The following is a 14368-nucleotide window of genomic DNA, read 5'->3' on the forward strand; positions in this document are numbered from 1 at the left end:
TGCAAGCAAAACGTCTCTCACTGGTTCCCAACCACTTCACTCTTGAGAAAATCACAAGACTTTCCTCCCATAGCTTGCCTCCCAATGAATAGTTATCCAGGGCATAGATGGGCAATTTCTTGGTTTCCCCTTTATCCAGAAAGACTTCATCAGCCAGAAATCACTGTTGGTCACTGTTTATACTGCAGAGACCTCACTGCTCCTTTGGAGATGTCTAGTGCTCCATAGAACCTCACTTGGAAGCTCTCTCTTTGTATTTTTCCATTCCGTTATAAAGTACACATTGATCATTTAGGCTAATTTCATGAAGAGCTTCATTAGTGCTTTCCTTTTACCAAACCTAATTTACTGCAATAGTTTTCTGTCCATTGTCCCTGATTTCTCTGTCCCTTTCTTGATTTAATCTAGATTAGTGCTGCCTGTGGCACCCAGAGCCCTTTCTGTGGGCATGTGTGCCATCGCCAGCTGCTCTTTTGGTTTCTGGGGCATGCATGTGTGCTGACCATTTGGTCTTTGTACACGCTGGAGTGCTGGAAACCCCAAAATTAGCTGGCTGCTCCGCATGTGCGTGCAGGCCACTTGGTCTTTGGGCTTCAGGTGCTGTGGTACATGTGAGAGCATACGTACACACATTCCAGTTTGGGCATTTGGTGCCAAAAAGGTTCACCATCATTGGTATAGGGGTTGTATTAATATCTTTTTGCTGATCTGGCTTCTGAGGTGTGAATTAATTTTATTGTATGGAAGTTCATAATTATTGTGACTTGTACTGCACCTTGATGATGATGATATCTATTGCAATGTAGTTATTGATACAGAATTCACCATGTTCAGATCATACTATAGAAAGGTCATATATAAGCATAAATTAAATACTCAGCTGAAAATGGATGCTGCTAATGCTATCCCTGCTTAAAACAAAATCCCCGTTGCATTACTTAAAATTTAAAAATATTGAATGGCTTTTTCTGTATATAGTTTCCATGATACTGGCTTGACATGGGATGACTAATCCTGGCTCAGAAATTTCCACCTAGAGAGAACTCTAGCATTAGCTTCCATTTTTCTTAAGTATGTACTTCCTTCCATACTGGGTACAAGTTAGCTGAATGCCTCTGAATGTTGATCTCTTCTAAAGAATAAAAAGGATGCAGAGCTTTTCTATTTTAGAAATAGAAAGGGGGCAGGATAGAAAGACAAAGATGCCTCTCCATCAGAGGTGGATTCCTACCAGTTCGCACCAGTTCAGTAGAGTCGGTTCGTCAAATCTACCGAACTGGTTAGAAGAAGTTCCGCTAGTGGCCCTGGAAGTAGGTTCCATCGGTGGACCCAGAAGTAAGTTCCGAAACGCCTGCCCTGGCCCTGTCGCTCGCTCGCTCTGCCCATTCTGTCACAGCTCGCTCGCTCCCCGCCTGTCTGCACTAAACTAGCCCAGCCCACTGATCACTGATTGGCTGGAGTCCTGCCAATCAGTAAGCGGGCTGGAGTCGACCCACCCACTTCTAAAAGCATGGCGGGTCCTCACTTCATTTCACTTTGTTTCGCTTTCCAGCAGCTTGTTGCTTGCCTCAGGTAAGCAACTAAGCGAAAGGAGGGACGGCGGGGGCAGCGGGAGGCTAGCTTACACCAGCTTGCGGCTTTCACGAGAAAAGGCCTTCAGGCCTTGCCTCGCGAAGGCCGTGAGCTGGCGTACGCCGCATGGCCGAAATTAGGTGGCTGTGGTGGCGGCGGCAGCAGTGGGGGGGGGAGAGGCTAGCTTATGCCAGCTTGCGGCTTCCTGAGGAAAGGCCTTCAAGCCTTGCCTCGTGAAAGCTGTGAGCTGGCATAAGCCGCATGGCCGACAGGGGGTTTCCTGCTACCTCCCCGCTCCCTCCCCCCGTCTCCTGTCTCGCCTGACTGGCTAAGCCTGGTTGTCCCTTGTCCCTTCAGTCCAGCTTACCTGCTGCCTCATCACCTGCCTGCCTGCTTCCTGCAGCATCCATCGCATCGGAGAGCTGCTGATTCTGCCTGCTGGTAAGTGACCCATTTTTTTTTCTTTTATGCTTTTAATGTTTTTTTCAAAGAATATTTTATTTATTGTGTATAGAATTTTTTAAAATCATTTTATTTAAAAGCATTGAGTATAGAATTTTTTTAAATGGTTTATTTCAATTTATTGTTTGTAGAATCTTTTTAAAATTGTCTTAGACTATTTAAAAAAAATATTCTATGAACAATAAATTGAAATAAACCATTTAAAAATATTCTATACTCAGTACATTTAAAAGTATTGTGATAGAATATTTTTAATGGTTTTATTGTAATGTATTCTGTATGGAATATTTTTAATGGTTTCATTGTAATTTATTGTGTATGGAATATTTTTAATGGTTTCATTTTAAATTATTGTGTGTGGAATCTTTTTTTAAATAGTCTTAGATTATTTTAAAAAAATATGCTATTAACAATAAATTGAAATAAATTATTTAAAGATATTCTATACTCAATACGTTTAAAAGTATTGTGTATAGAATATTTTTAATGGTTTGATTGTAATTTATTGTGTATGGAATATTTTAATGGTTTTAAAGGCCTATTTTATTATTTATAGAATATATTTTTAAAATTATTTTTAGGGAATTTTTATTTATTTATTGTTTATAGAATATGTCTATTACAAGAAATGTTATTCCTTTTTGCAAATGTTTTATTTGTGATGCAATATGTTGCTTTTAAGTGTGCAGGTTGGTGCATGGTTTATGTGTCTCAAAGTGGCTGCTTTTCTATGGGCAGGCAGGTTGGTGCAAGGCAGCTTTGCCAGATTTTGTGTGTTTCTGTGTGATACCTGGCTGTTTAGGTAATTGTGAGGTGGCTGCTGGTTCTGTGAGCTTTCTGCACTGTCCTTTATAATTTCACACAATGCCTTGATGGTTTTTATTCCAGTAGCTTTGTCTTTCCTGTCCTTAGAGTTAGGGAAAAACACTGGTTTTATCTGCAGTCTTTTGGGGGAAAATTGTTATTTTTTGGTGTTTTCCTGGCACTGTCATAGTTTGTGGGTGTGTAATGTCCCGCAGTTATCTATGCATTAATAATGATCAAGTACTAATAATATTTCCTTATACATTTTAGTGACCTTTCCTTACATAATTGGTGTTTTCTTTCATACTTTTAGATTTCTAATTTCTGTTTCTGTTAGCAATTGCTAAAACAAATCCCATGTGAAAAAGTATTCAAAGCCTTCTTGATTTTAATTGTCAATTTATTTATTCCTGCACATTCTAATATTTATTCATTTTCATATCTCTGTTTTTCCACTGTTGTGCAAACACAATTCCAGCAGCTGCTAACATGTGTAAAATTAAATATGTATTGTATTCCCTTTCAAATAGCCAACAAAATATTTCTGGTTTTAAATCCATATCTTGCTTTACCATTGCTTCTAACCACTAACTCTTGAATAGCTACTTGAACTGACCTAAGTACTGAACCTAATTCATATATTCCTGTTTTTTTCAACTGAGAACTAAATTTCAGAAAAAGAAATCTGTATTGCTTTGTGAATCTACCTATGACATTCATTCTTGATCTAACTTCTTGGATGAAAGTCTATATCAGTGGTTCCCAAAGTGGGTGCTACCGCCCCCTAGGGGGCGGTGAGATGGCTTAGGGGGGCGGTAAGAGGCCAGGGGGGCAGCAAAGGAGTGCTGGAGGTGGCCTCCTCTAGCGAGCTATTCAGAACAAGTTTGCGCACTCACCCCCACCCATTTAGAAGCTGCTCGATCGCTCGCTTCCCCTGCCCATCTGCACTATGCTAGCCCTGCCCACTCACTGATTGGCTGGCTCACCAATCACCCTGTCCACCTCTAAGAGCCCTATCTAAACCCAGTTAACTTTTTTTCTGCTTGGCTTTCTATAGATAGGGCTCTTAGACGTGGGCGGGACGATTGCTGAGCCAGCCAATCAGTGAGAGCAGGCCTAGCATAGTGCGGACAGGAGGGGAAAGCGAGTGATCAAAGGGAGGCCATTTTGCCTCCCTTCGCTCCAACTTTGTCTTGAAGTCTCTGCAGCTGCGGGCGCGGACGGACTGAGGTAGCCAGAGTGGTGGGGAAGCCCGGGGGGGGGGCAGGCAAGCGAACGAGCAAGCGAGAGAGCTGCCTGATCCTCCATTGCTTGCCTGCTCGCCCACCCGGGCGCATTGGCTACCTCCGTCCGTCCGCGCCCGGAAGTTGCAGCGACCTCATCAAGACAAAGTGGGAGGTGAAGGAGCCTCGGTGCCCTGCCTGATCCTCCTTCGCTCGCTCGCTCGCTATTTTGCCTGCATGGGGTGCCTCGGCAGAAGCCCTTTGCTGGCGGCCAGACCTCCCCTCTCCGGGGCGACAGCAAATCCATGATCACCGTCCAAGTAACGCTGCGGCCGCTCAGCCTGCGAAGAGAGGGAGGGAGTAAGAGTGAAGGGTGAGGGAGAGCAGCAGGGGCTCTCTGCAGGGGCTCTGCATTCCCCCCCCACCGGAGCCTTCCCAGAGGAGGTGGGGCTGGGGAATGTGGGGCGGGGAGGCGCTGTCTGGGGTGGGACTAGATGACCTCTGGGGGTCCCAACCAGCCCTTCTGAATCTGGAGACCAGAAGCAAGCAAGCAAACACACACACACACACACACACACACACACACACACACACACACAGAGAGAGAGAGAGAGAGCAAAAGTGTCTGGTTTTGAATATAATCCTCCCTAGTGCTTGGGGAAAAAATAAGAGGAACATTTGGATATACATTTTGAATTAACTTGGGAAGAAAATTGCTAAAATCACTTTTAGTTGTGTTCTGCATTAAGAATTCATGCAGTAGCATTTCTTGTTGAATTAATATTTACAATAGCCAGCTAAGATAGTTTTATCTGTCTTATAATGTGCGTGGGTAGAGGACTTAGGCATAAGTGCAATGTGATTATATAATAAATTCACAGCTTATACATTTGAATTAGATGTTTTTCAATTCATGTTTAACCTATACTTGATATACTTGTATTCAATACATAAGGTGTTAATTATGCCAATGGAAGAGATAGGAAACTGCATTAGTGATATATATGTCAATGCGTTGATTTGTACTAAAAATGTTTAGTTTAAAGAAGTTATAAGGAATCACAAATATGAGTGTGGAAAATGTAATGTAGTTGTGGATGACCCTTTGCATGAGTTGTATTGGGAAAATAAGTAAATAAATAAATAAATAAATAAATAAATAATAATAATAATAATAATAATAATAATAATAATAATAATAATAATAATAATAATAATAATAATAAATGATTCTCCAAAGAGGTAAAAGGCTGCATTTTGCTAGAGTTATTCTTCCAAACTGTTGAGGAGGGGGATTGGACTCCATTGCCTATATTTCCCTTTTCATCAACATGGTTCTTTAGTGAAAATTATATCCCAAGAACATATAGATCTGTTAAAATGTTCCCATTCTCACTTTCCATATTGGGAATCCCTAGGTACCAGGCAATAATCTCATCAAATAATTCAAGCAAATGTTGGTGACATTGAGCTGAAGCCAAAGTTCAAGAAATTGTACCAAGAGTTTTAGTTACAGAAAGAAATTTCTGATCGCTATCCTGCACTATGGACAGTGGTTAAGAAGCTCCTTGTTGCATTTCCAAAATCATATTTGGTGGAACATGGCTTCAGTGTGGTCTCCAAGCAAAGAAAATGACTCCAGATTACTGAATGTGGTGATTTAAGACTCCTGCTAAGTGACTTAAAACCAGACATTGGGATACTGGTATCACTTCATCAAGCCCATCCATCACATTAAGAATTTACTGAACAGTGAAGTAGTTACTAAATTTTACTAAGTTTACTAAGTTACTAATTACTACGGTTCTTGATAAATGACTATCAGACTTTGAAAACCTGGTATCACTGGATCATGTTCAACAATTTTGTTGAATTAACTAACTACAAAGGTTTTTAAATTGGATTTTGAATAAATGTGCAATTAATTGTTACAGTTTTGAATTTTACTGTTACTATCTTTATTCCTTCATGCAAATCACCCAGTCACATGACTCCCCCAGCCACGCCCATCAAGCCACGCCCACAGAACCGGTCGTAAAAAAATTTGAATTCCACCACTGGTTGGGGGGCACTGAGGATCAGTTTGTAGCACCAAGGGGGCGGTGGACTGAAAAAGTTTGGGAACCACTGGTCTATATCTTTCCTGTTTGTTGGGGGACATCCTTCCTGAAAAGACTGTACATTTTTGGGTGAAAACAGAGGTCCCTTCTGTTACCTGTAGTGTAGTCCTCAGCTTACAACCACAATTGAGTCCAATATTGTTTTATTTCTTCTGCAGTTAGTATTATTTAACAGGATGAAGAGGCAACAGAGTATGACCGCTAGGACAGTCATCTTTCCTATGTAAGTAGCTGTTTTATTGCTTTGTGTGCTTGTTTCAACCTTAATATAGTAGTCCAAGCAATTAAAGTCTTCCTTTGTGTATCTCTTTTTACAGGCCATTCATTGGAGCAAAGTGGTCAGTGGGTGACTTCAACACACAAAAGGAGAGTGTTCCTTTTCTGTTATTTTGTGTGCTTGTTTCATCGTAATGCAGTGCATGTGATTAAAGTCTTCCTTTCTGTGTCTCTTCTTTGTGCAGGTTATTGGAGCAAGGTGGTGAGGTGGTGATGCAGAAGACAGAGAAAAGTACAGTAACCTTCCTTTTCTATTATTTTGTGTGCTTATTTCATCCTAATGCAGTGCATTCGATTAAAGTCCTCCTTTCTGTGTCTCTTCTTTGTGCAGGTTATTGGAGCAAGGTGGTGAAGTGGTGGTGTGCAGAAGACCCGGCAAGGCAGTAATCCTCCCTCTGTAAGTAGCTGTCTTTATTGTTTTGTGTGCTTGTTTCATCCTAATGCAGTGCATGCAATGGAAGAGTTCATTTCTGTGTCTCTTCTTTGTGCAGGCCATTCATTGGAGTCAGTGATACTGAAGACTGGCAAGGACAGTCATCTTCCTTCTGTAAGTAGCTCTTTTATTGTTTTGTGCACTTATTTCAATCTTATTGTAGTTTATCCATTGGGGCAAATAATTCAGTTACATCATCTTGGCCACTCCACCCAGTCACATGGGCGGCAAGCTGCTCCCACCCGGTCACATGGGCAGCAAGCCACTCCCACCCAGTCACATGGGTGGCAAGCCACTCCCACCCCGGTCACATGGGCAGCAAGCCACTCTCGCCGGTCACATGGGTGGCAAGCCACTCCCACAAAGCAGGCCACACCTACAGAAGAGGTTCCAAAAATTTTTGAAACCCACCACTGCTCTCCATGCACAAAGAAGTTGATGGGATGGCCAGGGACACTATGAGGTAAGCTTATGTCAAGGGAACTGCAACATTAGATAAATAAGCATGACTACCAAGGCCGAGAAACAAGACAAACATAAGGATCAGGTTGAATTCAGCCTTTGAACTGTATGAATCAGAGAATGCATTATCTTCCTTTGAAAGGAGGTGCTCCAATGTAGTAACCTGAAAAATGCTTTGGTTGAAAAGCATATTTGTCATTATTCTTAATTTGGCGTAAGAAGATGTATTGTTGGCAAAGGATCAAAACTACCACATGCCTTTCTTCTTCTAAAAACTGTATAAATATTTTGGCACCAAAAGTTGAGAAATTTATTTGAATGCTAAGTACCAAGAGAAAAATGGATTAGTCTTTAGTAAACGGGTGGGGTGAAATTGCTGGTGCCAGGGGGTTAATAGAAAGCAGTATGTCATATATATGATGTTCTCCATTTACTATCTCAGTCAGAACACCTGGGAAATGTGCTCTACATAAATTATAATTCCATCAATATGCTGAGAATCGAAACACTGGTTCTTTGAAGGGAAATGTCTGTTATTAAAACTGGGCATACAGTTAAGTATGCAGTTCTTATTAGTCTTATCATTTATATTCCAGATGCAAAAAAAGTATAATATCTGCATTTTTAAAAAAAAATTATTCAGGCCTTCTGAATATAGTGATCAACTATCCATTTTCTCAATATGACATTTAAGAGACATCCCTGTGAGTTTCAAATTGTTCTTTAACTAGTTTTACAATGCTGCTTTGCCAGAAATGCAGAAACATTTTATCTTAGACTATAAACCGGAAAATTAAAAATATATTTCCTGCACCTATTTAAAGTTCTTTTGGCTCGCCATTCAATTTCAGTTGAAAAATATAATATGCTATATACTTACCAGATAGCCATTAAGTATTTATATTTTCAGTGCATGGATGTTGCTTTATCAATGGGACCCATGCATTTTTGAAAATTTGTACTGAAAATTGGCAAGAAAAGGGAACTGGCTGTTTTAGCTTCATACAGCCAGAAAGAAATGATATCTGAATTCTGCTATTTCTTCATGCCTTTCAATGTTTATGTATTGTCCCTATTGCACGTGTATGGTTAGATAGACATAGAAGACTAACATGAGATGAGTGGGAGAGATGGGGTAAAGGAGCGAAGAGTGTTATAGATACTGCAGAATATTGTGAGATAAACATGAATGAGGCATTTTGATTGCTAGAGTCTCTGGATTTAGATTTTCTGAATGCCAATAGACTTCAGGCTCCCTATACATTAATTAAAACATCAGTCCTGCCGAGCACAGTCTTATGCTAAAGCGTGACAGGCATAATATAGTCTAATAATATCAGTCCAGTCAGGGTTCATTAATTGTCATCTCTTCACCTGACCCACATCAGCATATTATCAATTAGGATTGTTACCCAAAATTTGATAGCCAATTACATCCTTTATTGAATGGGGAAGGACAGCATAAAGTTATATAAATCTTGACAATGAAATATTTTCACTGTTAGGATCACATTTATTTCTGAATTTGAATAGGGCAGAGCTTTTGTTAAGCTGCTAACAGCCTTTTGATGAGCAGGAAATCTAGCTAACCATTGATTAGATAAAGGATGTTCTGAATTTGTAGTATTTTTTTTAAAAAAAACCTTATCCTCTTTCTCAGGTTCATAGAAGACCATTACAACTATGCATTGCTTTGATTTGATGGCAATTCCCAATATATTGGTCCTAAATATATTTTTCCATGTGTATTTCCACATGGTGCCAGGAAAAGACATGACTGCTTTAAGAATTTCCAGACAGGTGTTAAATGCATGTTTCATGTGCTCCGAAGCACTTTTTTTTGCTCCAGAACAATGTAAAGTAATATTCAGCCCTACCATCTATTTTGGGGGGAGAAAGGAAGAATCCTATTATTTTCATGCATGACATTATTTCAGGCTTGTAACTCAGACTTTGTTTTACATTTGTAACTCAGATATTTTCATTATAGTCTCCAATCTGCGTTCTAAACTCAAGGGCTCTCCAAATAGTGAGAATCAGAGTAATTCAACATATTTTAACACCATTCCCCTCTGACTTTTCTTGCCAACCAGGAATAAAAATTCAAAAACTTACATAAATAAAAGAACATTGTCTGACTAGGAAAGAGAAAAAGGAAAGAGAAAAAGTGAAATAGAACCACATTTGATTTTAGTAGTTCTTTAAGCACCCATAGCTTGTTTTAATTGTAGATTTTATTGTGAAAAAATGGTATTTCTGCAGGAAAGAACAATGTGTTTTAACTGTACATTGTTTTTCAGCAGTAAATTATAGAGTTCACTATAAATTTCCACCAATGTTCTGTAATTTGTCAAATATCGAAATGAAATTGAACCCTCTTTGAGATCTATTTAAATATATAGTGGTGATTTTAAGTGTGTATTATAGAAGTTATATTAATCGTTAGCAATGCTTAGTGTGAACAAGTGCTTATTTCTTAAATCTATCATTCAACATAACTGGGCAATCCTTGGTCCAGGCTAGTAGACACACTCTTTGATTAGATTGGATTGGTATTGGTATTGGTTTCAGAGCAATGTATTTGTTTTTGCCTAATATTAATCAAGAAGGGCCAGAGTTAGTGCAGAGTCACATGTCCCCTTCAGTTGCTCATTTTATTTCAGTTTAAAATGAATTAAAAAGTAACTAACTGAGGGAAACGTGATATAGTTAGTGATGGAGGGGAGAAGAAAGAAGGATATGGCTTACATTTCTGTTTTTATTCTGTGTACTTACTGTACAGGGATTCCTTATTCTTTTTTTAAAAAAAGAATTTTTTATTTTTGGTTAAACAAACACAACACAAATAATAATAATAATAATAATAATAATAATAATAATAATAATAATAATAATAATAATAATAATAATAATAATAATAATAATATTTCGTTACATATTGTAGAAGTGTGCCGATTGGTTACAAATAACTTTCAGTTACAAATAAATCTCTTCCACAGTCATTACTTATAATTCATATCACATTATATATTTTAAATCAAAAAATTTTATATATCTTACTATCAACATCCCACAATTTTCATTTGACTATAATTGTTTTAACATCCTTTTGCATAAAATAATCCAAAATTGAAAAACACAACCACATAATGACATTTCATTAATTATTTCTAAAATTATCCAATAACATTACACCTTTATAACATGTTCTAAGTAAAAATTATTTATGATTGATAACAAAATTTCTAATCTTCTTTTCCAAGTCGCTGTTTACAATTTATATCCCAATTCCTTTTATTAAACCAGTACATGTATATATATATATATATATAGTTCACTATATCCCTTGTCATTTCATTGTTATTGTTATAGATATTATTTATTAACAAAAATTCATTTGCTAATTATATCAAATTTCCCTTCACCAAACCAACACATGTGTGTACCTTATTATCCTTATCAATTATTTATTTAACATAGCACTCTATAAATTACTAAATTACTAATCACTAATTACTAAAATTAATTATTTTTTTATTATCAACTTTCATATATTAGCAAGTATCCTTCCAGTAATAATACAGTCTTATTTCTTTTGTCATTTGTGGAATTGATCTTCTATTTATTTCCTTAATAAAAATGTTGTGGACTTGTTTGTGCAGCTTGTTGCTTGTAGCATCACTTAAGTAATCTCGATGCCCTCCATCTGCTATTTTAATCAGGTTATCTTTGGTTGTCAATCTTGCTTCTGACAAGTTCTCTCTCCTTAAATCCATCGTTTTTCCTCTTTTTTCTTCTTCCATGCCTTGAAATCCGGGGTATAGTTCCTGTTGATCTAATTCCCTTTTCCATACTCCCCTTTTCCCACTTTCAAACACGTTCACTCCACTGGTAAAGTAATCAGTTGTCTTGTCTTTATAACCATTTTCAAATTTTGGGACTCTGACCCCATCATTTTTTGCTGTTATAAACTCTATTTTTCCCATCTTCTTCTCAATTCTCTCTGTTATTTCTAATAAATTTTGAATTCCAGCCAAGATGTTTTGCAAAGTTATTGTTTCTTTTGAAGACTGTGCCATTTTGACATGCTAGTAGATACTGCCACTCTGGCTTTCAAGGCTTCTTACATTAAATTAGCTTAAACACAAGTTCATTTATAATCTTCAAAAAAAAAAAGGTTCTGTTTCTTTTTCTCTCACAGTGCCAGTAAGACTCTCAAAGTGCACCTGTAAAAACAATTCGTGCCCTTGCTTCTTATCACTTTTTATAAACAAGTTGCCAAGCCTCGAGATACAAAGTCAGTGAGATCAAAAGGAAAAGGGAAAGTGCATTGTTTCGAAAACTCCAGCCTCCAGCCTCCAAGTGGCAGTATTGCTTCCCACTCTCTAATGTTATTTCAAACTTAAAAGAAACAGAGTTCTTAAATGGAATTAATATCAAGTAATAAAAGTGCTTGTTGAAATAAAGAAGAAGACTTTAATCCATAGGTTAAAAAATAAATAAAAAAATAGAAGAAGAAGAATTGATCTGTTCTCTTAAAAAAAAGTTGTGAGCACTTCAATCCACAAAGTGAAATTAAACACACTATCCAAAGCAATCCAATATAGGTTAATCTCGCTGCTTATTTTCTTCCACTTTTGCATTTAATTTAACTTAAAAAAAAATTTGGGCAGTCTTTTCCAAAACAATAAAGTTTCCTCACCAGATGGACACACTTTCTCTTTCCGCTTCCCTTCCATTCCGGCGCCATCCCAACTTCATCAGCCTGGGGCTGGACTTTTCGTCGCCGGCTTGAAGAATTTCTCTTGGATCGATCAGGGACTTTGTGATGTCCCTGCGATCAGCAAGACATATTCTTCCTGTTCACCGTCTCTATGGGATGGTTTAGATCCGATTGGACCACCTAGCAGCAAAAGTATCAGAGGCAGTCTTGGAGCATCAAGACCGCACATCCGGATCATCGCGACGTTGGTGCCTCCTCTGGAATTCCTTATTCTTGTTTCTTTCATGAAGTAAACTTATAAAAAGAAATTAAAAAGGTAAAGGTTTTCCCTGTCAAGTTATGTCTGGCTTTAGTGAGTGATGCTCTTCTCTGTTTCTTAGCAGAGGGAACCAATGTTACTCGAACACATTTCCATGATCATGTAACCAGCATGATTACTGTACATGCTGAGGTGCATGGAATGCTGTTACTTCCCACCAAAGTGGCACCTGTTTAATCTACTTGCATTTGCATGCTTTTGAACTGCAAGGTGGGCAGGAGTTGGAACAAGTAACAGGGGCTCAACCTGTTGTGCAGTTCTCTGGTTTTGAATCTGGGTTGTCAGCTTTCCAGCTGACAAGCTCAGCATCTTTAACCACTGAGCCAATGTGCCCCTTATAAAAATAATTTATTCCATGCAAAATACCCCTTCCCCTAAACCAGTTTTCCCCACAAGGAGTAGAAAAAGTTCAAAGACCCAGAATTCAGGTTTAAGGTAGTATTATTCTGAATTATCTTCATGAACCACCAAGATAGAGTACATTATGATAATTTAATAGGCTGTTTGATTCAGCACATTTATAGTAACAGGAAATCTATCAACATGGAGCTGGGGTCAGTCTTCTACTCAGAGTAGGACCTACTAAAGCATCTCTGATAAACGAGTGTTCAACCATTATTTGAAAACCTCCAGTGAAGTAGAATGAGGACAGCTTGTTCTACTAGTTAATAGTTCCTATCATTAGTGTCAATCCCACTAGGTCTTTGATGGCGAACCTATGGCCCGTGGGCCAGAGGTGGCATGTAGAGCCCTCTCTCTGAGCATGCAAGCTGTCATCCCAGCTCAGCTCTGCTGCACATGCATGCGCGCCTTCCACCGGCCAGTTGTTCTTAGGGTCTCTGCCACGCATGCACAGGGGTGGGGCACATCAGCCGGAGATGCGTGTGCATGCATGGGGTTGGGCACATGCACAGGGGACATGCATGCATGTGCAGTGGCATGGGCACCTGCACCTACACAGGGGTGGAGGACATTGCATTTTGGCAATGTGCATGCACGCTTTGGGCACTTGGTGCCGAAAAGGTTAGCATCACTGCACTAGGTAGACCAGGCAGAAAATCAACTCCATAAGAATGCTAACCTACTTTTATTGGAATTGGCTATAATAACAGAATCTTGCAAGTGTACTTGTGCTGTATCTACTCCTCATTCTTATAGTTCAATGTCTGCCTGAATTGCTTCTGAAGGTTACCTCACTGTTCAGCCCCTTTTTCATAGACAACAGCTCCTACATATTTCCATCAAGGTAGTCCTCTTTTCTCACTATAATTTTCCTATCGTGTAACTGATCCTTGTAGGAGTTTCCATCTTTTCTGGATTCTTTTCTCCATTTCATACATACATCATTGCATATATTTAACATACCCTATTGTGGCAAAATGTTTTTACTTATATTTTGATTACTTTCTAACATGTCACTTACATACTTGTTTGAGACAGACTTTTTTTTTATTGAAAGTGTTGAAATGGATTGATGGCTAGTTGAACAAATATGCCCTTTAGAAAGTACATGTGCCATAATGGCACCATGGCAATAACTAAAAGTATTTTATTTATATAGTTTTTAACTTTGTCTGCTCTGACAACTGTCTGCACTAAGGTTTTCTGAGTAGCATGAAATTGGCAGAGACACATAATTAATCTCTTTCAACCACCACAGAAATATTTTGGAGTGACAGCATGGAGGTAAAGTCTCAGTTATTGTTGCCTGCTTGAATAGATTGTCAATAGTTATTTCAATTTCTAGCAGTCTAAAAATGCTTACTTAAAGTATATTTTCACTGAGAAACTGGAGTATATTCCAATAATATGAAACAGCTGACGTTTTAGAAATAGACTCACAGTATGACACATACTGTAAAATGTAAGATGAGAATTCTTGTATACATTAGAAAAGAGAGAACATAAATGCAACACTTATTAAAAATGGAAGCAGATTAGAAATAGGCTGTTCATTCTGATCTCATTTCTAGT

The sequence above is a fragment of the Natrix helvetica genome (assembly GCF_964273705.1).
Source record: "Natrix helvetica genome assembly, chromosome: 4".
Classification (NCBI taxonomy): Eukaryota; Metazoa; Chordata; class Lepidosauria; order Squamata; family Natricidae; genus Natrix; species Natrix helvetica.